The 17,500-nt window shown below is 37.5% G+C and overlaps 1 protein-coding gene across 2 annotated transcripts in view; it reads left to right on the top strand.

Annotated features, from left to right (window-relative positions):
• The window catches only part of LOC135213124 (protein amalgam-like), a 251,552-nt gene that overhangs the window by 93,862 nt on the left and 140,190 nt on the right, over window positions 1-17,500 (top strand). The gene's annotated exons all lie outside the window — the stretch shown is intronic.

The raw sequence follows: 17,500 nt of genomic DNA, 5'->3' as shown, positions 1-17,500 counted from the left end.
AAAAAATTACATACGACAATTAAATCTCCAGTTACTCATTTAAGAAAAAAAATTAAATTGGGGGAAAGAGACGGGATTCATAAAGAAAGAAAGAAAGACAAACGCCAAGAATAAACACACGGAGACATGGTAAAGGAGATATATAAACTCTCGCTTTCGAGTTTAGCTGAAAAAAAAAAAGACAATTCCAAACCTAATTTCAGCGCGAAGAATCCTAATCATTTGCTTCCAACGAAAGCTCCAATACATCTCTATCTTGCTTCTCTTTATTCAAACGTCACATTTATCCCAGATACTTGCCAGCGATCGTACGATATATGTATGCGATGTTAATATCGAACCGGGTACGTACGCTAACTCACTTCGAGTACGACAAATCATTCGATCCGGACGAGAGAGAGAGAGAGAGAGAGAGAGAGAGAGAGGCCATCATTTGTATCCAGTTTTCCAATTATTCTCCTCTGGCAATATTATTATTATTACTATTTCGAAGACGGCTGCAGAAACATGAGAGAGAGAGAGAGAGAGAGAGAGAGAGAGAGAGAGAGAGAGAGAGAAGTAGGCCATAATTTGTATCCAGTTTTCCAGTTATTTTCCTCTGGCAATATTATTATTATTATTTCGAAGACGTCTGCAGCAACATGCGAGAAAATAGAAAAAAAAAGTGGGGAAAAAAAATAGAAGAGAGCTCCGAAAATTTTTGGATGCGTTCTCAAAGGTGCATCCCTAAGACCTGATTGAAATGGCCTGGGTGTTCTTAATTCCCCAGAGGCGATCGGACCCTTTCCCTTAAAGCATCGTCCCATTGACTCGCTGATGGGAGGATGTCAATTGACGGAAAGAATCCCAAATTTATCGTTCAAATTTAGTATCTCATTCAGGCGAAGCCTTTTCTTTTCAACTTTGGGGGGGAGGGGGGAGACTTCTTCTTCTTCTTTGGGAGGAGGAGGAGGAGGAGGAGGCGAGAAAAGGGGGTGAGGGAGGGAGAGATGGAGGGAGGGAGGGAGGGAGGAGGCGGCATCTGTGTCAGCCCAGTGAAATGGATTTTTGTTTGGGAACCTCTGCTGTCTGTCTTCTCTGCCATGAAAGGGCATCACTACGATTTATCGTTGGGTAAATAGTTTAATTAGAAGAACCTTTCTGTGACCTCGCTTTACTCTTCTGCTTCGAGGACATGGCTGCTGCTGCCTGGTGGTGGTGGTGGTGGTGGTGGTGGTGGTGGTAGGTGCAGATTACCACCTCCTCAATACCAACTCCCACCAATATTTCCCGGTATGGAAATGACGCGAGTAAGGGTCTGCTGGAAGCATCCCACTGTATTGCTTCGTCTCGCTAATATAAATACCTGTTAATTTCGCTCTAGTAGCAGTTCCTCCTCTAATATCCACTTAGAGAGTCAAGTGGTTTTCATAAAAGCTCTTCTTCTAATATCAAGAACGTCAAAGTACTAATGCCAGATATCAATGTCACTTATAAACATACCCTCATTAAGGAATCAAGCATCTATACTCCAGTATACTCATGACAACGTCAAAGAGCAACATTTTACCACAAAACTGGAAAGACGGAGAGTTGTCATTGCAGCAATTAGCCATTTTCACGAGGTCTAAGCCAGTGGTTCTCAACCAAGGGATCAATTCCAAGCTTTCAGGCTAAAACTGGCAATGCACCACACAAAACACAGTGTGCATCAGTCTGCGCTACTGAAAGATCACGCTGGGCTTTCTCTCCCGGGTTCCAGTGCGCGTAGCATGCGCTAATGAGCTCGTATGTAAATTCTAATTCCCGGGTTTCAGTACCCGTAGCACGCACCAACAAACTTGTATGTAAAATCTAAGTTCCAGGTTCCAGTGCACATAGCACATGCCAATGAGCTCATATGTAAATTCTAAGTTTCAGGTTCCAGCGCACGTAGCATGCACTGATCTCAAATGTAAATTCTAAGTCCCGTGTTCCGGCGCATGTATCATGTGCCAACGAGCTCGTATGTAAATTCTAAGACCCGGGTTCCAGCGTGCGTAACACGCACCAACAAGCTTGTAGTAAATTCTAAGTCCCAGGTTCCAGCATGTGTAGCACGCGCCAACAAGCTCGTATGTAATTTCTAAGACCCGGGTTCCAGCACACATAACACGCACTGATCTCATATGTAAATTCTAAGTCCCGTGTTCCAGTGTGCACAGCACATGCCAATGAGCTCATATGTAAATTCTAAGTTCCAGGTTCCAGTGTGCACAGCACATGCCAATGAGCTCATATGTAAATTCTAAGTTCCAGGTTCCAGTACACGTAGCACGCACTGATCTCATATGTAAATTCTAAGTCCCGTGTTCCAGCGCGTGTAGCATGTGAGAATGAGCTCGTATGTAAATTCTAAGACCCGGGTTCAAGCGCGTAGCACGCGCCAACAAGCTCATATATAAATTCTAAGTCCCGGGTTCCGGCGTGCGTAGCACGCACCAACACGCTTGTATATAAATTCTAAGTCCCGGGTTCCAGCTTGCGTAGCACGCACCAACAAGCTCGTATGCAAATGTTAATCCTCATATCGTTGTCTTGGTCTCAGGGGCATTAGGGACGCCCAATAATAATCTTACTGGGCGTTTAGTGAATGATCTCACATCCTTATTAAATTAATATGTGAAATCTACAAGCAAATGTCGTCAAAATGACTAAACAATAATTGGTGCTAAAAGAAATGAAGGACTATGTAGAGAGAGAGAGAGAGAGAGAGAGAGAGAGAGAGAGAGAGTGAGAGAGAGAGAGAGAGAGAGATGAGGGTGAAAGGGAAAGAAAGAAAATGAGTAAACTTTACGTTTGAGTTAAAGAAGAGAGAAAGAAGAAAAATATCACACAAAACTGGAAATTCGCAAATCAGCCAGACAACAAAGGAAACAGAAAAGGGGAAGAGAGGCAGAAAGGAAGTCGGAGAAAAAAAGGAGAAAGAAGAGACGAATAAAAATGTTAAAAGATTGAAAAATAAAAACAATAAAGATCAGAAGTTGTAGGAGAAGTAAGAGGAGGTTAGTGTAGAGGAGGAGGGGAGGAGGGAGGAGGAGGAGGAGGAGAGACAGAGAGAGAGAGAGAGAGACGAGAGAGAAGAGAGAGAGAGAGACAGAGAGAAGAAGAAAGAAGAGGAGGAGGAGGAGGAGGAGGAGGAGGAGGAGGAGAGAGAGAGAGAGAGAGAGAGAGAGAGAGAGAGAGACCTTACAGACCTTACAGACCTTACAGTTCGTTCGGGTTGCCCCAGGTCCCTCAGTGTGAGGCGCCTCTAATGTCTACCAGAGAGTTGCTAGTACATCTTCCGGTATATTTTGCATCTTCCAATCTTGGATGGTCTGGGATGCAGTTTAGATATTTGTCGAGCTTATTCTTAAACACATCTACGCTCACTCCTGATATATTCCTCAGATGAGCTGGCAACGCATTGAATAGACGCTGCATTATCGATGCTGGTGCGTAGTGGATTAATGTCCTGTGTGCTTTCCTTATTTTTCCTGGTATAGTTTTGGGCACTATTAATCTACCTCTGCTTGCTCTTTCTGATATTTTTAGTTCCATGATATTTTCTGTTATTCCTTCTATCTGTTTCCATGCCTGAATTATCATGTAGCGTTCTCTTCTCCTTTCTAGACTATATAATTTTAAGGATTGTAGTCTTTCCCAGTAGTCTAGGTCCTTAACTTCTTCTATTCTAGCTGTAAAGGACCTTTGTACACTCTCTATTTGTGCAATATCCTTTTGATAGTGTGGGTACCATATCATATTGCAATATTCAAGTGGACTACGAACATATGTTTTATAAAGCATATCATGTGTTCAGGCTTTTCTTGTTTTGAAGTGCCGTAACAACATTCCCATTTTTGCTTTACATTTTGCCAACAGAATTGCTATTTGATCATTGCATAACATGTTCCTATTCATCATCACACCAAGGTCTTTAACTGCTTCCTTATTTGTGATTGCCTCATTATTAGGTCCCCTATATGCATATAGCTTTCCTTCTCTGTCTCCATAATTTATTGATTCAAATTTATCAGAGTTAAATACCATCCTATTTACCTCTGCCCAATCATATACTTTGTTAAGGTCTCTTTGTAGAGCGTTTCCTATCTTCATCACAAGTAATTTCTCTACTTATTCTTGTGTCATCAGCGAAACTACTCACTACCGAATCCTTAACATTACTGTCTATGTTCTTCAATCATAATAACAAACAATATTGCAGCTAGCACCGTACCTTGTGGCACACCGGATATTACCTTGGTTTCATCCGATTTCTCATCGTTTGCAATAACTATCTGTTTTCTGTTGTGTAAAAATTCTTTTAACCATCTTCCTACTTTATCTACGATATTGTGTTTTTCTAATTTTCTTTGCTAATATATTATGGTCTACTTTGTCAAAAGCTTTTGCAAAGTCTAGATAAACCACATCTGTTTCATTTCCGCTTTTCATATTTTTGAATATGTTCTCACGTTGGACTAACAGTTGGGTTTGTGTACTTTTTCCGGGTACGAAACCGTGTTGTCCTATATTAAACAAATTATTTTTATTAAATGTTTCATAATATTTTTCTTCATTACCCTTTCATACACTTTCATAATATGTGATGTTAGACTCACAGGCCTATAATTACTTGCCTCTAGTCTTGATCCACTTTTGAAAGTAGGGGTGATATATGCTAATTTGTGCTCATCATAAATCTTGCCTGTATCTACACTTTGTCTTAATAATATTGCAAGTGGCTTTGCGATAGAATGAACTACTTTCTTTAACAAAATAGCAGGGACTCCATCCGGCCCCTGCAGCAGCTCCATTTTTAATTTCATTAATTGCCTGCACAATATCAGCTTCATTAATTTCTATGTCAGCTAAATATTCACTATTTTCTTCCCTTACTTCTATATCATTATCTTCATTATCTATTCTAGGGGTGAATTCTCTCTATATCGTTCTGCCAGTATGTTGCAAATTTCCTTTTTTTCATTCGTTAATCTCCCTTCAATTCTCAGAGGGCCTATTTCTATTCTTCTTTTATTCATCTTCTTCGCATATGAGTATAATAGTTTAGGGGTTTTGCTTGATATTTAATAGAGGTTTTTCTTCCAAGTCCCGTTTTCATTTTCTTTTGATTGTATAATCTTTTGTTCTGCATTTTCTATCTTACTTTTTAGTTCTATAACTTTCCATGCATTTTTTTCTTTTGCAAGACCTTTTTTCCACTTTCTGATTTTCTGGAACAAGATCCTTCTGTCTCTTGCGGTATGCATGAATGATGTTTACTTTTCTTCTTCGGTATATATTTTTCCACTATTTTCTCCAATATTTTATATAATATCTCCGTATTTACCCTTATGTCATCACTTACGAAAATGTTATCCCAATCTTTGTTTAATTCTTCATTTAATTTCTGACCATTTTATATTTTTTACTGTAGAAGTTGTATTTTCCATATCCTTCCCACTTTTTCATTTCTTGCTTATCTCTATTTTCACTTGCTTTGGAATGAACTGTTAATTCTATGACATTATGGTCTGAAATACTCGCATTATAAACTATTATTTCTTTAACATAATTCATCTCGTTCACAAATACTAGGTCTAAAGTATTTTCCTTTCTTGTTGGCAGGTGATTTATTTGTTGAATGTTGTATTCTAGTAGCATATCTAATAGCTTTTCAAATTGCCTCTTATCTTCTGCACTACTATTACTCTCTTTTTTATATGTATAAGTACAACCACAATCTCCTATTCGTTCTTTCCATTCTACGAAAGAAAGTTGAAGTCACCAGATAGGAGAATAGTCCAGTCCTTGTGATTTCTACATATATCATCCAATTTTTCAATTATTAAGTCAAACTCTTTAGTATTAGGAGGTCTCATATATTACTATGTTCATCAATTTTTCAGATTCAAATTCTACCGCATTAGTTCACATTCTGAGTACTATATTTCTCATATATTTTTCCGTTGTTTTTTTGTCTTTCCCATATATTGCGGTTCCCCCTTGATTCCTATTTTTTTTCTATCTGATCTATAAGTTTTGGAACCCTTTTATTTGATCATCATTCCCAGTCTCTTGGGAATACCAGGTTTCACTTATATTCATTATATCTATTTTCTTTTTTTTCATTTTGGGTTAGTTCTTCTAAGTACTCCTATTTTTCTTTTTGAGTTACTCGTAACTAACCCTGCGCATTCATCACTATGATGGTTGCCCGTGTTTTTTCTCCTTCATTTAATACTGGTAGTAATAAGGATTTCCCATGTCTCTTTCCTGTTCTGGTATGTTGTTCTTTTTTCATTTCCCAGAAATTCTGACATTAAAAAATCCAACTTTTCCATAAATATTTCATCTTCCTTCATCATAATTATTTCATTTTGTGTCTGAATCTGCAATTTTTTTCTCCGTTTCTGCAATATCCTCTTGCATAATACAGTTATTATCTCTTGAGTAGAATTTCGGAGCTGATGCTTTGTAATTTTTTGCTGACACCTCTGCATATCTCATTTGGTGGTTTGGCTTTTCTCTTTTACCTGATATTCTTTGATTTCTCTCTTTATTTGTTTCTTTCTTATTTTGGATTTTATTACTTGGTTGGTTATTTATTTGATTATGATTCATGGCTACAGGGTGCATATATTTGCATTTTTGTCGAACTTACATCCTTTTCCTTCTTTTAGGTTTTTACATATTTTTGGATGCAGATCTCTGCAATCATCCCCATATCCATCTAAGTATGCACATTTACCATATATTTCATAGTTTTGACATAATCTTAGGATGTTTGTAGTAACATCTTTCTCCAAATCTGCAATTCCCTCTTTTCAAAAGGTTGCAGATTTTCTTTGTCTTTCTGTCTATTTTTTTCCTCTTTCCCGTCATTGTGTAGATCTGGGGTAGAGCCTCTTCGGGATTTGCTTTTCTGTTGTCATATCGTAATTTATTTCTTCATAGGTATGCTGCTTTATTGCCTCATATGTAGTATCAATGAGTATCTCTGCATCCATACTTTTATCTTGTTCTTTGTTTTCCTTATTTTTTTCTGTCATTTCATTTTTGTTTACTTCTCTTCCGTTTTCCTCTTCTTCTTCTTCTTCTTCCTTCTTCCTCTTCTTCTTTCATCCTCAACTATTTGTACATTCAATCTTGATTTAATAACATTGTCTATCCATGATAGACATGTTGAACAAAAAATTCTTGTATCTTTTCTCAAATCTTGTATTACCTCAGCACACTGTGGATGGGTCGGAATGTTGCATGCAGCACATTTTCTGATTAGGTTTTGTGGATTGACTATGCTATACCAAACCTTACACAGTTTGCATGCTTTTGGCATTCTTTTTCCTAATGCATCAATTAGGATATTCACAAGATTCACCTTATTCATTTTCTTTGTCGGAATATGTTGGTTTATGTATATTTTCTTTATGAGTCTCTTGACCACTTGGATTTTATTTGGAACTTCTTCAATTATTTTCAAGATGTTTTCATTAGATTTGTTCCAGTTTGAAGGATTATATCCTTCTAATATATCTATGAATGCTTTTGTATCTTTTTGGTTAGGACTGTTGCTGATTTCATAGATGAGAAATGCCAGTTCCCTTCCTGCTACCTCATCGTATTGCGAATCTGCTAAACACGCCAAATTACGCCACCTCTTCCCACTTGATAAACTAACTTAGAAGACGCTTTATCCTACTATTTTCACACTAATCTTATCACCGATAGTTCACGAACACTTCTAGATATTTCTCAAATTCTAGTCGTATGTTAAACTTGTGATATCTGTTGATTAATCTGACTTCACGCGGGTACGTCTCACCAAGCAAGATGGCTACTACGAGAGAGAGAGAGAGAGAGAGAAGAAGAAGAAGAAGAAGAAGAAGAAGAAGAAGAAGAAGAAGGAGGAGGAGGAGGAGGAGGAGGAGGAGGATGGAGGAGGAGGACGGACGAGGAGAGAGAGAGAGAGAGAGAGAGAGAGAGAGAGAGAGAGAGAGAGAGAGGTCTCCAAAAGCCGGAGACGACAAAGTTTGGTAGTTCATATCTTAACACTGTCCTCTGGGAGAGGTTTGGATCTCTCTCAGGGGAACACACACACGTGATAATGGGGGGAGGAGGAAAAAGGGATTGGCTGAGAAAGGGGGGGTGAGAGGGGAGGTGGGCATGGCTGTAAGAGGGTAGGGGAAGGGGGAGGCATACCTCAAGTCAGATAGTGAGATGCAGAGAGAGGGAGAGAGAGAGAGAGAGACAAAGATAAAGACGAAAAACCAGACGTGGAGAATGAGGAAGGACCCCAAAAAGCAGATAAATGAAGAAAAATAGTGATATACAGAGAATCTGAAAACCTAGGAGAGAGAGAGAGAGAGAGAGAGAGAGAGAGAGAGAGAGAGAAGTAGAAAATAAGAGAAATGATCTAGACACAAAAGAAGCAGAGATAAGAAAAATATAAGGAAAAATCTCACTGGTAAGAAATCGAGACTAAGTTTAAAAAGACAAGTATGTTAAAGGAGGTAGGGTAGATTGCAACATGAGAGAAATTAAGAAGAGGAAAAGAAACGCTGACAGCAGCGAAGAAAGAGGCAGATGTGAAGCAGATGCGAAAGTGCACAAGAGAACAGAAAGTCCTCCTCCAAAGGAGGTGCAGATATCCTAACCTAAGCTAACCTGACCTAACCTAACCTAGGATATCGCGAAAAATGATATTCTCGGTCAATATTCGGGTACATCTCGAAATCTGACCAATTCTTTTTCTATTCGCTCACTCGGGGAGTAAGCCTACACACTACTTTGTTTTTGTTGTTGTTGGTGGTGTGGTGAGGGGGTTAGAAAGGTCTAAAAAAAGTTCTGAAAAAGGTGTTTTGCTTTGAGTTAAAGATACAGGAATTTTAGGATAGGATATTTATGATTTACCTATTTGAATTAAAATGTAAAAAAAATAATTAAGTTGCATGTTAAACAGTACAGAACAATTATTTCTAATAATATATAGCGTATTTATTTTGATTTTCGTTGGCGGAACAAGGCTCAATTTGACCGTAGATTTTAGCGCTTTAGTTTACATAAAATGGAAGAAATAATATGAACGGAGGTACAGCAAAAAAAAAAAAAAACTTTAGTAATGCCTACAGTGCACTGCGAGAGGTGCACTGACGGCACTCATCCCCTACGGGGGGATGTGATCGTGACGAAATGGCTTGCCAGACAACGGAAGATGGAAGATCGAATACCAATCTGACGATTTCGAAAAGGTTTTCTTGTGGGTAAACAACCGTTGTCTAAGAGAAAGTTTCTCAGAGCTCTGAGTCCAGACATCTCGCCAGTCTTCTTTTATAATGAGAATAATGAAATACTGACTGGAACCTCTTTGGGGGGAAAAAATCGGGCGCTTTTCAACATCTACCAGAAAAGCAGCAGCAGCTACTCACATCAATCATTCATAAAGCTATTATTAAGGTGAGACTAGAAAAATTCCCAACTAACATGAAACCCCTAACAAACACGTATCAGTTCTCGACAAGAAGAAGACCGAACTCATCACGGTAATTGAGAGAGAGAGAGAGAGAGAGAGAGAGAGAGAGAAAGAGAGAGAGAGAGAGAGAGAGAAGAAAAACGAAAGCATTCTAAAAGTGAGTTAAATCTCTCACGAAGACGATGATGACGCAAGTCCCTTCCACACCTACAGAAACCTGACAATGACGAAGAAATACAGCAGACCTCTTAAGGTAATTGCCTTAGACATTTCCAAGGTAAAGGATCATTAGAGCTCATTAGATAAACGCATAAAATCTCTCTGGCAGATAAATGAGGGTAAGCATTACTATAAGAACATCATCAACTAATCACCTTGTATTCCAGAAGGGTATTAGATCTCCGGGACTTATATAATGATTATTATTATTATTTCAGTAGATGAAACTTATTCATTATGGAACAAGCACACCAAGTCAAGCTTCCAAAGAATATTATTATTATTATTATTATTATTATTATTATTATTATTATTATTATTATTATTATTATTATTATTATTATTTTTTGTTGAAAATAATGATAGTGTTCAACAAAACATGATGATGATGATGATGAATATTATTATTATTATTATTATTATTATTATTATTATTATTATTATTATTATTATTTCAATTCATTAAAACCCACTGGTAGTCCAGAGTTCGATTCCCCGCCCTGCCATCGTGGAACCAGAGGAATTTATTTCTGGTGATCAGAAATTCATTTCTCGATATAATGTGGTTCGGATCCCACAATAAGCTGTAGGTCCCGTTGCTAGGTAACCAGTTGGTTCCTAGCCCCGTAAAAATATCTAATCCTTCGAGCCAGCCCTAAGAGACCTGTTAATCAGCTTAGTGGTCTGAGTGGCACACCACGACGCTAAACACTATACCAGCGGACCAGTGTAAAGCATTCATCCTCGAACTGGAATTCCTTTCTATCCTCTGTGTTTTTTGGCTCACAGCAACCTGCCTTCATTTAAGAGCCAGGCCTGCTTCCCACCCCTATCTCATCATTTTCTCTCATCATCTTCGCTAACTTGGGGAGTAAGCCTAGTTTGTAGGCTTACAGATTCTATACTTTTCAAAAATATAAAATATGGACGAAAGTATTTTCTTTTTAACTAACTGAATTAGTGATATCCAAAACATCTCATATTTACGCGTATTTTTACGAATCGTTTGATAAGAAAATTAAAATAAATTCTAAGAACATTTTTTTAATATATAAAAAAATATAAAATATGGACCAAGTTATCTTTTTAACGTGATAATATTTGAAGCACACACTAACTGAATTAGTTATATCCAAAACATCTCATATTTACGCGTTTTTTTTTTTTGACAAGTTTAAAAAGAAATAATAACAATAAAATCGAAGAAAAGTATCTTTTTAATATTAAAAAAATATAAAATATGGACCAAGTTTTCTTTTTAACGTGATAATCTCTGAAGTACACACGACTGAATTAGTGATATTCAGAACATCTTATATTTATACGTTTTTTGACGAGTCGTTTGTTAGAAATAATTACAATAAAACCGAAGAAAAATTTTTAAATATTTAAAAAATATACATAAAATATGGACCAAGTTATCTTCTATTTAAGCATTTTTTGACGAGTCGTTAAATAAGAAATAATTACAATATATTAGAAGAAAAATAATGTCTTACAAGATTGATTAAAAAAATAAAATGTGAAAAATCACAACACTGCATAGCAGAAGTTACCAGCGTACACCGAATTAATAAATAAAAAAAAATATGAGATCGATATGAATAACGAACTTCAATCCAAAATACAGGATTCGGTGCTATGTAAGATCTTGATATATAAAGATCCGAAAAATATTACGATTTGTGAAAATACTGCTAACAATCTTTCTAAACGGCGGAAGCCCTCGAAATATTTAAACGAGTCTCTGAAAAAGAATTTTCTGGGAACACTTTAAAAAGAAAACTATTCTGGCGGAGTCAGATGAATATTTGAACTGGAAAGAAACAGGGAAATGCCAGAGAATATTTGAAATGCAGAGTATTTGGTTCGATTTTAGATGAATCGATTCAGGTGATCTCTTGAGGTTTAGGAGCAGACAGTATTCATCGTCTTTTCAAATGAAGAAATGTTCTGAGATCAAATGTGAATGAGCATTTAGAGACATTTAGAGATTATTTTATTACATTATTATTTATTATTATTATTATTATTATTATTATTATTATTATTTTATTTCATTAGATGAAACCTATTCTCATAGAACAAACGAACCAAAGGGGCCATAGCTTGAAATCAAGCTTCAAAACATTACTATTATTATTATTATTATTATTATTATTATTATTATTATTATTTTATTATTATTACATTATTATTATTTTAATTCATTATTATTATTATTATTAATTATTTTATTATTATTTATTCATTATTATTAATATGCAGAAAATGAAAACCTATTCAACATGGAAACAGGCCACACCCAAAGCGTGGGGTCATTGACTTCGAAATTCATGATTCCAAAGATTTATTATTATTATTATTATTATTATTATTATTATTTATTTTATTATTATTATTATTATTATTTAAGTAGATGAACCCTATTCACCACATGGAATAAGCAGGCCACCAAAAGGGTCACTGATTCGAAATTCAAGCTTCCAAACAATATCGGTTTCACCCTCCCACCGCTAAAGACCCCCCAACACTGCAGCAGTAACTGATCATGACAGAGCCAGTGATTTTCCATCGCCCTAGGAGGAGGCGCGAACCCATGCATTCTGCGTGGAAATCCAAGACACTAACCACTATACCAGCGACCAGTTTAGCAGGCAGGAACGACCTGTAGAAGGTCTATTTTTGAAATAAAACGGCGAGTTCAGGCGGAGTAGAAGCGATACTAGCTCCCAGTAGCAAAAGTATCAGGAGACGGTTGGAAAACGTAACATCACCTGCCCCATGGTGAACTCTCTCGACCAACTGACTGAAGCTTCCAGCCCTGTGACTGGCTTATCAACAGCCAATCAGGAGCGTCGTATGGGACCGGCCTAGGCATCAGATGCACGGGTATTGTGAATCTACTATAGTAATGGTTTATATAAGAGTGAAAGCATAGCGAAAGAATTCATACGGGGTTTGTTTTAGAAATTTCTAAGTTTACGACTGATGGCAACTTGTTCTTTTGGAATCATCCAAATGGAAGGGAATCCCAGGGTTTTCCTTCTATCAAGGCCCTTGCGGAATTACACAACAGAGTTCGAATGATAAATAAACGAGTGATAATTCTACAGCCATATAAAAAGTAGAACACAAAGTCCCCATTAACATTTATTAAGTCGATAAGACGTAGCATATGCAAGTCGATAGTGTCCTCTTCATGGCACTGGAATTTATGGACCAAAGATTTTAGGTTAGGGGTGGATTGGTAGCGGGGTAACGGTGAATGTGGGGGAGGGAGGGAGGGAGGGAGGACGGGAGGGATGGGGAGAGGGAGGGAGGGGGGGTGCTCCCCCTCTCATGCGTCACGCCCACCTCGCTTATCAACATTAGAAAAAATTCCCTGGGCGGTCGTTGGACTAACTTCAAATTCATAAATCTCCAAATAAAGGCTTCTTCGGTATTCACTTAAATGCCTCCGCTTGGCCCCACCCCTCCCCCCTCCCCTCCCCCATCCCCCTGCCCCCGGGGGAGACTCCCAAGCCCACAGGAAACCGTGAAAGAATGCTCATATATAAGATATCCTGCACAGAGATTGAGATAGATAAGGGAGGAAATATGTGTGTTCCTCCATCAGCATAGCGAAGGCATTCTCATATATAGAGTGCCCCTCAGAGAGAGAGAGAGAGAGAGAGAGAGAGAGAGAGAGAGAGAGACAGAGAGAGTCCCATTTTTTAGTCTTATCCTTAGTTCAAGTTTGTATCTACATACAACACTTCGATGAATATTTTTTTTATCAAGTAACAAAATCATTTAAATATGAATGTATATATATACATATATATATATATATATATATATATATATACATACATACATCTATATATATATATATATATATATATATATATATATATATATATATATATCCTTACAAACGCATGAAGTGTGTCTCACTTCCAACGGCTTTAAAAGCTGTTATTTGTTTGATATTCCCGACTGGAGGCGGAACGAAGGTTTCAGTCGCCGATCATTCAGACCATAAACACTGATGATAATTAGTTTGTTCTCTGTTATGACCATTGTTGTGACTGCGTCCACAGAATTTTAACTGATCAACTTCGTGATTCATCGTATGAAGACTTATTTGTACATTTTATCATATGAAGCCTTATTCGTACATTTTCTTACATTAGGACTTAATTGTACATTTTCTCATATGCAGACTTATTCGTACATTTTACAGATGTACAGGGAAGGGTAACTCGTCTGAATTATGTTAGGACGAGTGAAACAGAGATGGAAACGTGAACGCACGAGCTCGTGCTGGAACCCGGCGCTGCTGTCTCTCCCTTACTCTCGCGATCCCCTAACTAACCAGCCCATCTGGGCAGACAAACAGGTTTGCTGAAGGAATGTGGGTGTCTCCCTTACTCTCCCATTCCATTGCCTACCCGCTCCCAACCGGGGTAGACTAAACAGGTTTGCAGGAGGAGGATGTATGTCTCCCCTACCATCATGTTCCCCTACTACCCCGTCCCCAAATGGGACGGACAAACAGGTTTGCATGGGTGGGTGGCTGTGTCATGTCTCCCCTACTGTCACCCGAGAGAAAAAACAAGATCAGAGTCTCTCGGATTTCATTATTATCGATAGTTCTGGGAAACCTGAAAGTCAGGTGTTCCTCAGCGTTGGGTTCATAGAGGGTATTCAATGGGGGCATTTCACGAAAGTGCCCAACTCTAAATTACTTCTGACGTTAAAGAATGATTATAATGAAGTTCGACTAACTGATTACGAGTACAGTACTACTCAATGCCCATTTTTCAGTTCGATCGTAACCAAATATCTATCTTTTATTTTTACGAATCGTAAACATAAAAGCCGAAGACTCCAAAGGCGAAAAACAAAAAAAGTTTGACAGATGACAGCATCGATCTTCCATCTACAAAAACATTATTGCCCTTTTTAAGTTCTGTGTGTTCAAATATATACCATTTAGTTTTTATCTACGACGAAGAAGACGTTCAATTTCTGCACGAAATGTCATGGAGAATTTTCTTTTTAAGATAAGAGACTAAAACACGTGAGAATGTTTGCATGCTTGTGTGTGCATGCATATGTATGTACGTATATGAGAGAGAGAGAGAGAGAGAGAGAGAGAGAGAGAGAGAGAGAGAATTTCAATGAAGTTCTCTTCAAAATATATACTGAAAGAGAAAAGAATGTTTCGTAACATGCATGAAGATATATATACATGCGCAATATAATATGGAAATACTGAAATAATAATATTTCACATTCTATCAGCCAACATACAATAAAAGTCATTTACATTGTTGCCAGTTTCTATACAGCTTTTAAATACAGAATCGCACACAACAATTAATTTAAGCATCAATAGAAATAAATATCTAGAATAATACAGTGGTTATAGTTTTAATAATATATATATATATATATGTATATGTATATATATATATATATATATATATATATGTGTGTGTGTGTGTGTGTGTGTGTTGTGTGTGTGTATGCGCGCGCGCGAGTGTGTAAGTGTGTTAGCTGATTTTTCTCTATTTTAATTAATATAATGTGGTTTACAGATTATTTCTATCTACCAATTATCTTCCCTTTTTTCCCATTAGGTTCTAAATAATAATAATAATAATAATAATAATAATAATAATAATAATAATAATAATAATTGCTATTATTATTATTATTATTATTATTATTATTATTATTATTATTATTATTATTATTATCATAAGACTGCTTTACATTTTAATTGGTTCTTAGGTCCGAGCCACACTGAAGATTTCCTGTTCTGAATAATAATAATAATAATAATAATAATAATAATAATAATAATAATAATAAATATAATCAATAGAATATCGCCATAATAGCCACGAGACGAGGATCTCAATTCTACCCTTTTAAGCCCGATTTGGGAGATCTTACTATAATGGGCGTAATGTCTGTCCGTCCATCTGTCATCCAATCACGGCCAAACGGCTGGTGCGATGGCCATGAAACTTGGCAGGGTTATAGTGGCGACCCCTAAGATGGTTTATAATGGGATTCCAAGCAACAAAAGGCACCAAAGGCGCTGGAAGGGGCGGGGCGCCTTCCCTGAAACAGGGCTGGTTCGTTATGAATAATTTATTGTGCCTAATTTTCGGTATGTGTACTAACTAATATGACTTTCGATTTTCGGTACTAAATATGACTTACTATCGAATACTGTGGGGGTAAGACATCAATGGCACCAAAGGGGGTAAGGGTTGGGCAGGGTGTGACAGAGAGAGAGTGAGAGGGAGAGGAAGTTTGAGAGGGAAAGTAGAGGGGGTGTTAGGGAAAAGAAAGAGGGTAAGAAACAGAGAAGGTTGGAGAGAGAGAGAGAGAGAGAGAGAGAGAGAGAGAGAGAAAAAATTTATCGGCTGTCATTCAGAGTTACCCTGGGCAGTGCTGGGTTGGTCAGCTAGTATATATAACTCGAGAGCCACAAGTGAAGTGAAAAGTGGCAAACGAATCCCGTAGACTTTCTTCGTCGAATCTCGCAGTTTTCAGAGATAAAAACAAACCAAACCAACACATGCGACAACAACAGCAGTAACAACAACAATAACAACAGCACCGTTCAACGCTGCATGCCTCCATTTCGTAACGGAGCACAAAATGACAAAAGAAAATGTCGACAGAGCAAAACTGAAAACAACAGGAAATTTAGCGAACTACCCAGACGAAAAAAATGGGGCCAAATAAAATATACATAGTCCATCAAACTTGCGCTCGGCTTGACTCAAAAAAGCCAATATTACTTTCCGAATGGAAAGCGTCCCTAAATAATGTTTGTCGAGTTCCTTCGCGCGGAAAATATTTCGATGTATAATACGCTAACAAATAAAACCACACGGCAAAGTAAATAGAAGGGAAAGAGACGGAGAGTAGTACCACAAAAGTAGTTACCTTCTCAGGGAGAATATCACAGTGTTTTTACTGTGATGCTTCTAAGTTCATGGACTTTCACGTATAAACCACATGATAAAATAATCGTAAAAACAATAGATATAATCGTAGACCTTACCTTACTTTACCTTACAGACCTTACAGCTCGTTCAGGTTGCCCAGGTCCCTCAGTGTGAGGCACCTCTAACGTCTACCAAAGAATTGCTAAAGCATCTTCCGGTATATTTTGCATCTTTCAATCTTGGATGGTCTGGGATGCAGCTCAGATATCTGTCCCATGAAAGGTGAAATATTATGCCTGTTGAAAATATCCAGCTAATCCTCGTTTCTCTAACATAATTTCTTTCCGTACTACTTTCGTGTGCTTGCAAAAGGTACATCTTCAGAGAATTCCCAGGAGCAGAACAGAGTATTCAACCTGTTGAACCAAATAAATGCACAGAAGAAAGAAATGGAATGCTTTCAGAAAGTAAAAGGCAACAGACCACACACCTTCATCAAACTGATTATGACATTCGTCTCTACACTTATCTCGTCTGTCAAACCAATCAATACAGGGCATTAGCGGAGACTAGTTGGGAGGGAAACTTGCTCTTCTAATCTACCGTAGGCCTGAATGATAAAAACAGGCAAAAAATGAAACTTTCGATGTGCAGCAGTATGCAACTCTAAACCAAGACATGGCAGTGCTCAGTTGCTCCTCAGATACAGTCACGTGAAGATGCGTCGGCTGGCACGTGCCAGACGCACGATGCATAGATAGCTTTTAACTTTAAATGAAATCAAGACTACTGAGGCTAGAGGGCTGCAACTTGGTATGTTTGATGATTGGAGGGCAAATGAACAACA

Source organism: Macrobrachium nipponense, chromosome 19 (genome assembly GCF_015104395.2).
Source record: "Macrobrachium nipponense isolate FS-2020 chromosome 19, ASM1510439v2, whole genome shotgun sequence".
Lineage (NCBI taxonomy): Eukaryota > Metazoa > Arthropoda > Malacostraca > Decapoda > Palaemonidae > Macrobrachium > Macrobrachium nipponense.
This window is presented reverse-complemented; position numbering and strand designations above follow the sequence as displayed.